This window comes from Peromyscus eremicus, chromosome 3 (assembly GCF_949786415.1).
Source record: "Peromyscus eremicus chromosome 3, PerEre_H2_v1, whole genome shotgun sequence".
Lineage (NCBI taxonomy): Eukaryota > Metazoa > Chordata > Mammalia > Rodentia > Cricetidae > Peromyscus > Peromyscus eremicus.
Window position 1 is genome coordinate 55,246,561 of NC_081418.1, and position 8,715 is coordinate 55,255,275.

The 8,715-nt window shown below is 38.1% G+C and overlaps 1 non-coding gene across 1 annotated transcript; it reads left to right on the forward strand.

Annotated features, from left to right (window-relative positions):
* Positions 1-553: 553 nt before the first annotated feature.
* Positions 554-626, forward strand: Trnak-cuu (transfer RNA lysine (anticodon CUU)). Its single transcript has one exon. It is a non-coding gene; the product is annotated as a tRNA-Lys (tRNA).
* Positions 627-8,715: the final 8,089 nt, after the last annotated feature.

The window sequence follows — 8,715 nt, forward strand, 5'->3', positions numbered from 1 at the left end:
AGTACCTGATAATTTTACACCTTAAAATTGACTGACAAATTTTGAGTAATTCTGGTAATATGGCTGACAACATTACCTCACAAAAATTTGAAAACCTTTTTGCCTATATGATAAATAACATCTTCCTGGAAATATACGACCTTCCTAAGGCATATCTGGCCTGTACCATTTTGGCATTCATCGTAATAATTCACACAGTGTTCAAACACTGATTTAAAAACAAGAACAAAGATGAGTTATTATTGGGACTGATACAGGCTTTAAGCGAGAGCAATGACGGCTTACAAAAAAAGATTCTATCTCTGGAATCTGCTTTAATGGATAGCAATGAGACCTTAGAGAAAAAGATTCTCTCTCTGGAATCTGCTAACCAGGATTTACAGGCTTTCAAAACTAACAATGATGGCTTACAGAAAAAGATTCTATCTCTGAAATCTGCTTTAATGGATAACAATGAGACCTTAGAAAAAAAGATTCTTTCTCTGGAATCTGCTAATCAGGATTTACAAAACAGGCTTGTACCAAAAATTGATCTTATTGATAATAAATGTATGCCCGGCTAGCTCAGTCGGTAGAGCATGAGACTCTTAATCTCAGGGTCGTGGGTTCGAGCCCCACGTTGGGCGCCAGATATTGGTGAAATTATTTAGGCCACTCCACGTAGTTAAAAGGAGATTTATTTAATGGCGTAACTTACAAATTAAGGGATAGGTAGGTCGCGGGGTCTGGGGAAGGTGTATCACAGTCCAGCGGTGTTCTCTGGAGCTCTCCTCTGTCTATCTCCATCGTCCAGCGTCCTGGAACCAAGAGAGCGTTCGCCGATCCGGATCTCGGGTCCCCAGGCACCTCCCTTGGCCCCGCCTTGTAGGCGTGACAGTTGCCGAAGTCTCAATGGGGGTTGGAACTTCCAGAACAAAGCTGGAATGGCTACCCACTACAATGCTCAGACTTTCTCACCCAGTACTCATCCTCTGTGTGCATCTCTGAAGATTGTTACTGTCAGTGACAGCAGCCAAAATGGCTCCTCTGTGGTTTGCGTACACAGGATTTATTTGCATCCCACTGTCCACAAGTTATTGTTTAATGTGAGATGTCCCCTATGCTCACATGAGTAGCTGGTCCCAAGAAGGTAGTGTTGTGTTGGGAGGCTATGGAACTTTTAAGATGAGATGTAATTGGCTTTCTTTCCTTTTCTTTCTTTCTTTTCTTTTTTCCTCTTTGGGGGCCCACCTCTCAACTCCCAAATAAACACATTAAGACTTATTCTTAATTATGCATTCCTGGCCTTAGCTTGGCTTGTTTCTAGCCAGTTTTTCTAACTTGAATTATTACATTTCTCTTTACCTACATTTTGGCTCTGGACTTTTTACCTTTCTTTATTCTATATATTTTTCTTTCCTTCTTACTCCATGGCTGACTGTGTGGCTGTGAGGCTGGCCCCTGGCTTCCTCCTCTCCTTTTCTTGCTTATCCTCTTCCTTAAGACTAGATTTCCTCTCCTATTTATTCTCTCTGCCTGGCAGCCCTACTCATTTCTCTCTCCCACCTAGCTGCAGTCCATTCAGCTCTTTATTAGACCAATTAGGTATTTTAGACAGGCAAAGTAACACAACTTTACAGAGTTAAACAAATGCAACATAGAAGAATGCAACACATGTTTGCATCATTAAACAAATATTCCACAGCATAAATGAATGTAACTCACCTTGAACTCATATTCCACAACAGGTAGGAGTATTTTGGTGGGGAAAAAAGTTAGTTACTGTGGGAGGGCCTTGAGATATTACACACTGACCTACTTCTTGTTCAAGCTCAGCTCCCTATTATTGCAATGGGACCAACCTCCTCCCTTTGTTGCCTTTATGCTACCCCTGCTATGATGGAGTGTATCTTTTTTCCCCATTTTTTTTACTAAGAAATTTTCTACTCACTCTACATACCACCCACAGATCCCACCTCCTCCCTCCTCCCATCTCCCAGCCCTCCCTCCCAAGCCACCCCACATTCCCACATCCCCACATCCCCCAAATCGAGGTCTCCCATGGGGAGTCAGCAGAGCCCAGCATACTGAGCCTAGGCAGGTCCAAGCCCCTTCCCACTGTACCAAGGTGCCACAACACAGGCACCGGATTCCCAAAAGCCTGCCCATGAACCAGGGATGGATCCCAATCCCCCTGCCTGGGTGTTCCCCAAACAGTTTAAGCCAAACAACCATCTTTCGTGTCCAGAGGGCCCAGTTCAGTCCCGTGGGGGCTTCACAGCCACTAGTCTACAGTTCATGGGCCTCCAATAGTGTGGCTGGTCATCTCTGCCCGTCCTCCCATCATGATCTCGATGTTCCCTGCCTACAGAATCCCTCCTCTCTCTCATTGATTTGATTGCCAGAGCTCAGCTTGGTGCCTAGCAGTGGATCTCTGCATCTGCCTCCATCAGTCACTGGATAAAGGCTCTATGAGGATACCGGAGACCAGAGTAGACCAGTCCAGGCACCCTCTGGACCGCTGCCAGCAGACCAAGGTGGTGTCATCCTTGTGGATTCTTAAGAGCCTCCCCAGCACCCTGCCTCTTCCTTTTCCCATGATGTCCTCATCTATCATGGTATCGCCCTCCCTGCCCTTCCACTCTGTCCCTGTTCCAGCTCGACCCTCCCATTTCCCTATGTTTTCATTCCTCACTCCTCGCCCTCTGCCACCCCCCCACACACACACCCAGTCTGCTCATGTAGATCTCATCCACTTCTCCTTTGCTGGGTCATCCATGTGTCCCTCCTAGGGTCTTTCCCTGTTAGCTAGCCTCTCTGGAGCTGTGGGTTGCAGTCTGGCCATCCCTTGGATGGAGTGTATCTTATCTGATTTTAAACTAGAATAATCTACATTTCCCTTAAATTAATTCTTGTCAAGTATGTCATCAGAACAACAAGAAAAGGAACTAATACACAAATTGAGGTTTACTGTGTCTTGATCCAGGTATAGTGCTCTGTGTTGGCTTTATTCAAGGTCACAAGTGAAAGCAGTCTCAGCCCACACTAGCACTTCCCTTGGAAGGATGAAAGAGGAGAAGGGAATCTGGGACAGTGCAGGTCCATTCAATGGGATGGTGCTGCCTACATTCGGAGTGGGTACTGCTGCCTTTGTTTATAATCAAACTGGTCCTCCACGGACATGCCCACAAGCCACACAGATCTAGTCAGTTCCTTTAAGACTTTTCCCAGGTGTGTCAAGTTAAAAATAACCAGCTACAACCCATGCTGACAGAAAAACTATGGGACTATTTGGAGATGATTTTAGAGTGAGGCCTTTTAATGGCATTTTTAAAGCTTTGGTCCTATTCTATCCCAACTTCTTCACCATGTGTAGTGCTATGTGTGATGACTTCAAAGAGGACATGATGGTTTTACACATACTACTGAGGGTGTGAGCTAAAGAGAGACAAATCTGTTTAGAAGTTACTGCTGGTTTTGCATATAATTCATTTTACACAGTCGAAGAATGGCTGCAAAGCATGGCTGACCACTTGTGTGCTTCTCCTAGATGTACAGGCAAGGACTCACACTTCTGTAGTAACATGCCAGGTGGCACCGAGGCTAGCAATGCGGTTAGTGGAACAGAAAGGCTGCAAGGTCAAGAGATTCTCTGGAAAAGTATTCTTACATGTAGCACATTTGGGGAATAGCAGGTTGGGGATTTGTTCCTCCATTATAGAGAATACGATAAGCAATACAATCTACCTTTGTAACATATGCATTTTAAAAATGTTGCAAGGCATCTCATAAAATGGAATGTTTCAAATGCTGCAATAGCAGAAACAAATCATCAACCACATTTCAATGTAGAAAAAAGAAATCAAATTCCCAAACCATAATTTTAAAAAACAAATTGTTAAAAGAGATGCTTAATGATATTTTTATGTAGGTAATAATGTTAAAATCATGCCACTTGAAAGGGGATTAAATAATATATAGACTTTTAAAGATAAAATACTATAAATATTACATACTTTAAAAAAGTAATTTAGTTTTACTCTTATTATTTTCTCTTATTCTATATTTCAATTATTATTTTCTCTTTTCATGGTACTGGAGGATTGAATTCAGAGCTAACATGTGCTAGGCAAGCACTCTTCCACAGAACTTTATCTCAAGCCCTCTTTCGACAATTTGTTTTTATTTTGAAGGAAGGTCTCAATAAATTCTCAGATTGTCCTTGAACTAATTCTGTAGTCCAGCTTGCCTTCAACTCTCAATTCTCCTATTTCAGCCTCCCTAGTGGCAGATTTACAGACTTATGACACTAAGCCCAGGCAATTACTAATATTTTGTAAATTAAAGAAATGTTCAAATTCCTCATTTGTATTCATTTTGGTATTTAAATATTATTTTACCTTAATGTTTCACAATAATGTGTGTCCGGTTTTACAAAGCCTGAATCAACTTCTATATACAAATACTTTCCAACATGAATAGTTTAGAACACCAGTTCTAGACAGGATCAGAAGTGCCAAATTCATATGGTCTTTGCCATTCTGGTGGGAACTGTAAAAAATGTAGCAAGCCAGTAAGCATAATCTGATAGACATAATCTGATCTACAAAATCCAGCACAGTGCAGATCTAAAGAACTGCAGTGGATGGCCACAATTATCTCTGTGGTAATCAACCCCAGAAGTAGCCTAGTGACAAATAACAGCCTTGAACAAAAATGGACACCACAAGCACATTTTACCATTGGTCCAAATGATTGGTCCAGAGATTTGTTCCTCCCAGAGGTTCTATTCTGGAGATGACTGCTTAGGAAAATGGTTTCAGATACTTCCTCTTCCTATCTTTGTGGTGGCTGTTCTACCAAGAGCATTTTAGAAACAACTTTATTCAAATAAATTCAAAGCACGGTCAAGCTGATGTCTGAGCAATGCACACAGTGTCTCTTAAAAATCTCTTATACTAGCCGGGCGGTGGTGGCGCATGCCTTTAATCCCAGCACTCGGGAGGCAGAGCCAGGCGGATCTCTGTGAGTTCGAGGCCAGCCTGGGCTACCAAGTGAGTTCCAGGAAAAGGTGCAAAGCTACACAGAGAAACTGTCTCGAAAAACCAAAAAAAAAAAAAAAACAAAAAAAAACTCTTATACTAGTGATTTGTTAATTTAGTTTTGCCTAAGCGAACCATAACCAGAAAGAAAACATGGAGATTTTTAGTCATCTTCAGATCGAAAACAAACACCCCAAACTCCCCTCAATTTATTTTGGGCAATTCTGAAATTTAAATTTGGAAAGTTTTCTTCTGCTTTTACATAATACTTACCAGATGGAAAATGTTGATCTCTTCAGAAACCTCAAGAAAATTTCTCACATAGCATTCCAGGCTTTCCCATGTCCTAGGTAAGTTCCAGGCTTCAAACACATCTCCAGTCCTATGCCTTGACTATTCTTTGATGGGAAGCATCCTTCATCTCCGTGTACCAAGCACAGAGATGGAAGCAAGAGGTAGTTGTAGTCTTCTTGCTGCTTGTAACTTAGTAACAACACACTGTTTAAACAAGAAGACAGGAATTAAAATTACATGTGACAAAATTACTATCTTTTTATGTCTTGATTTCTTTATTTTAAAATAAAGAAAATATCTTTAAGTTTTAAGGTGAAAATCTCTTGAGATAATGAAAGAAAAAGTTTTATCATAATGCCTCTGAATATAGTAATCACTGTACACAGTTTTGATATTTCTTATTAAGAGGGTTATATACTGACATTACTTCTGGATGTTTACCACACTCAGTCATTACTGTTGCCTTCTATGCTGTAGCACTCAAAACTTGATTAGTTAAAATATGTCTGAAAATCTTTTCATTGCACAGATATTTCTGACACAGTATAAACATATGTACTATGAATTTCAATGTAATTGTTATTTATTACAAAAAATATTGGACATTTATGTTTTATATTAATTAATTATTCACTATGTTATTCTCATTGAATTTTTTCTATAATTATATTTTTATATGAATATACATTTTTACCTTGCAAGAAACAACCAAATGAACTTTAAGGAATATTATCAATAATATTTATTTTAAAGTATTATTAAAGAAATGAGTAGAATGTAAAATTATTTTGATATATTGGATATTTGCATTTTATACACTATACACCTTACATTTCAAACATTAGAAAGCACTATGTAAGAATGATGTGTGATTTTGTTGTGTGACTGAATCATGCATCTTTTATTTGACTCTTTATGTCTGATCTTTGTCCTGTTTTATGTTGGATTCCATCAGAGAATCTTTGGCTCCTAAATTCAGTTGTTTTCAGCAGGTGGAGAATCTGGCATGGAGGTCAGGCTATTTATCAGTTCCTGGCTCACTTTATAAGGTAGCATTAGTGATTACTCACTAGATTGAAGATCAAAGCTCTCCTCAATCTGACCCTGGTCCATCACTGTCTCATGTCCAGTTGGATGCCTCTCTTACCATGTGCCTGCAGGTGTCAGGACATAACAGCAACTCTGTAGTAAATGATTCTGTGTTGATTTATCTGCTGAGGAGTTACATATCTGCCCATACTGTGAATGATCTCTTTTTACAGATGGGTGGCTCACTCCTCTAAAATTCCCCCCTTGAAATCCTAAACCACAGTATAAGGTGTTAAGAGGTAGAATTTTGGATAATGACTAGGTGATAAGAGCAGAGTTTTCATGAATGGAATTAGTCCCTTATAAGGACATTTCAAAGAGTGGCCTTCTCTGGGTTACAGTGTGGGACACAGTAAGAAATTTCCTTATCTATGAGCCTAGTAATTGCCCCCTTTAAGACACCATCTTGGTATGTCGATTTTGAACTTTCCAATCTGATGAATAGATGTCTTTTTCATAAGAGCCAGTCAATGATAATCTTGTCATAGTAAACTCCATGGGCTGAGGCAAGACATTTTCTTTAAATAATCCTAAATCTACCTCCTGTTTCCTGCTGGAAAACTTTTAAAATACAAAATGAAAACGGCAAGTCATGAAAGTGACTTTTTAAAAAATAATTTACAGAAAAGAGAAAACTTTCTTTACAAAAATGGAAAACAATATTCTTTAAAAATGCTTTAATATATTTTAATTAAAATGTAAATGCATCACTTTTCTCTTTCCTTTTCTCCTTCTAACACTCCCAATTTCCTTCCCTCCAACCTCTCGTATACACTCTTCACTTTCTTTCAAACTCATGTATTCTTTTTCCTTTGATTTTTATTGTTGTACACATATATAGGTGTACAGATATGTAAATACAACCTGTTAATTGTATTTGTTGTTTGTTGGATATGTGTATATTGTTTCAAGGTTGACTACTTTGTGTTGCATAACCACTTAGGGAACTCAATCTTGGGAGAGGGTAATTCGCCCTTTCTCTGAAGTCATTAGATGCCTGTAGTTCTTTGTGTAGGGTCATGAGTCCATGTGATTTTCCCCTGTCTTTTGACAGTGCCATAGTTCAAGCACTATAAATTTAATTTTCAGAAAGGAGTAGAAAAAAGAAAAGAGTAGTATACACTGTGTCTTATATTAGGACATCTATACTCAAATTATCTTTGGATAATTTATTATATCTTATTTTGTCTCCTTATCTCATCGTTTTCAGCTATAAAATTGAGTTGTGATAATTTTAATCTACCTATTATTATAAAGTATTTATTATATTTATGCCATATGGTGTATGTGATAATTTGATAATTACAAGGCCAGTAACTTATCTTGACTATGCTGAGTGAAATTTCAGTAAAGGGTGTTTCTTAGTTTTATATCCTGCATCTGATACATCACCAAATTTAGTATTGTGGAGCTTAAATTCCTTTATTTTTATTGCTACCACAATTATAATCCTTACAATGGAAAAATCTAAGTATGTGTATATTTATAAATAATTTTAAGTTATAACTCAATTATAAAATATGTAAAAGGTCTCTGAGCCATTACATTAGAAATAATTGACTTTTTAATTATCTAAAAGTATCCTGTGCTATCTAGCTTTCCTAATATTTTCTTTCATGCAATCTTATTAGTCAAAGTCAGAATAGTATAAATTAGTAGCCCTGGATCATGAGTGGTGAAATATCTCTCTGTAAAATGTTACTTCAAATCAGTTATTATCCTGCCCTCACAGATTTGACTATTGCCCTGAAGGTTCCATTATAGCAGCCTGAAGCAGCTAATCAGAGTCAGTATGGAGGATTCAGGATTTATAACCAGAACATTTTAAATCATTTGGAGTATTTCTCAATATGTAGAACTTTTGGTGAAAGGAAGATTTCATAGTACATTTTCTTTTTTGCTTTTTCATTTGTTTGTTTGTTTTTGGTTTTGGTTTTGTTTCTTGAGACAGGGTTTCTCTGTGTAGCTTTGTGCCTTTCCTGTAGCCCAGGCTGGCCTTGAACTCACAGAAATTCTCCTGGCTCTACCCCCCGAGTGCTGGGATTAAAGGCATGCGCCACCACTGCCCGGCTCATAGTACATTTTCCTAAATCAGTATAATAGCTTTGAAAGTAAGAAAATACTGAATAAAATCTTTTAAAATCATACAAGATAGAATGGGTTCAAGGGAGGAAAGAGAAGGGGGAAAATAATGCAATTAAATTTTTCATATATATATATATTTCATATATATTAGAAAAGTAAAATTTCTTATATATATATAATGAAAGTAAAAATAGAAAGATCTTAAAAATAGAAATATAAAAATTAT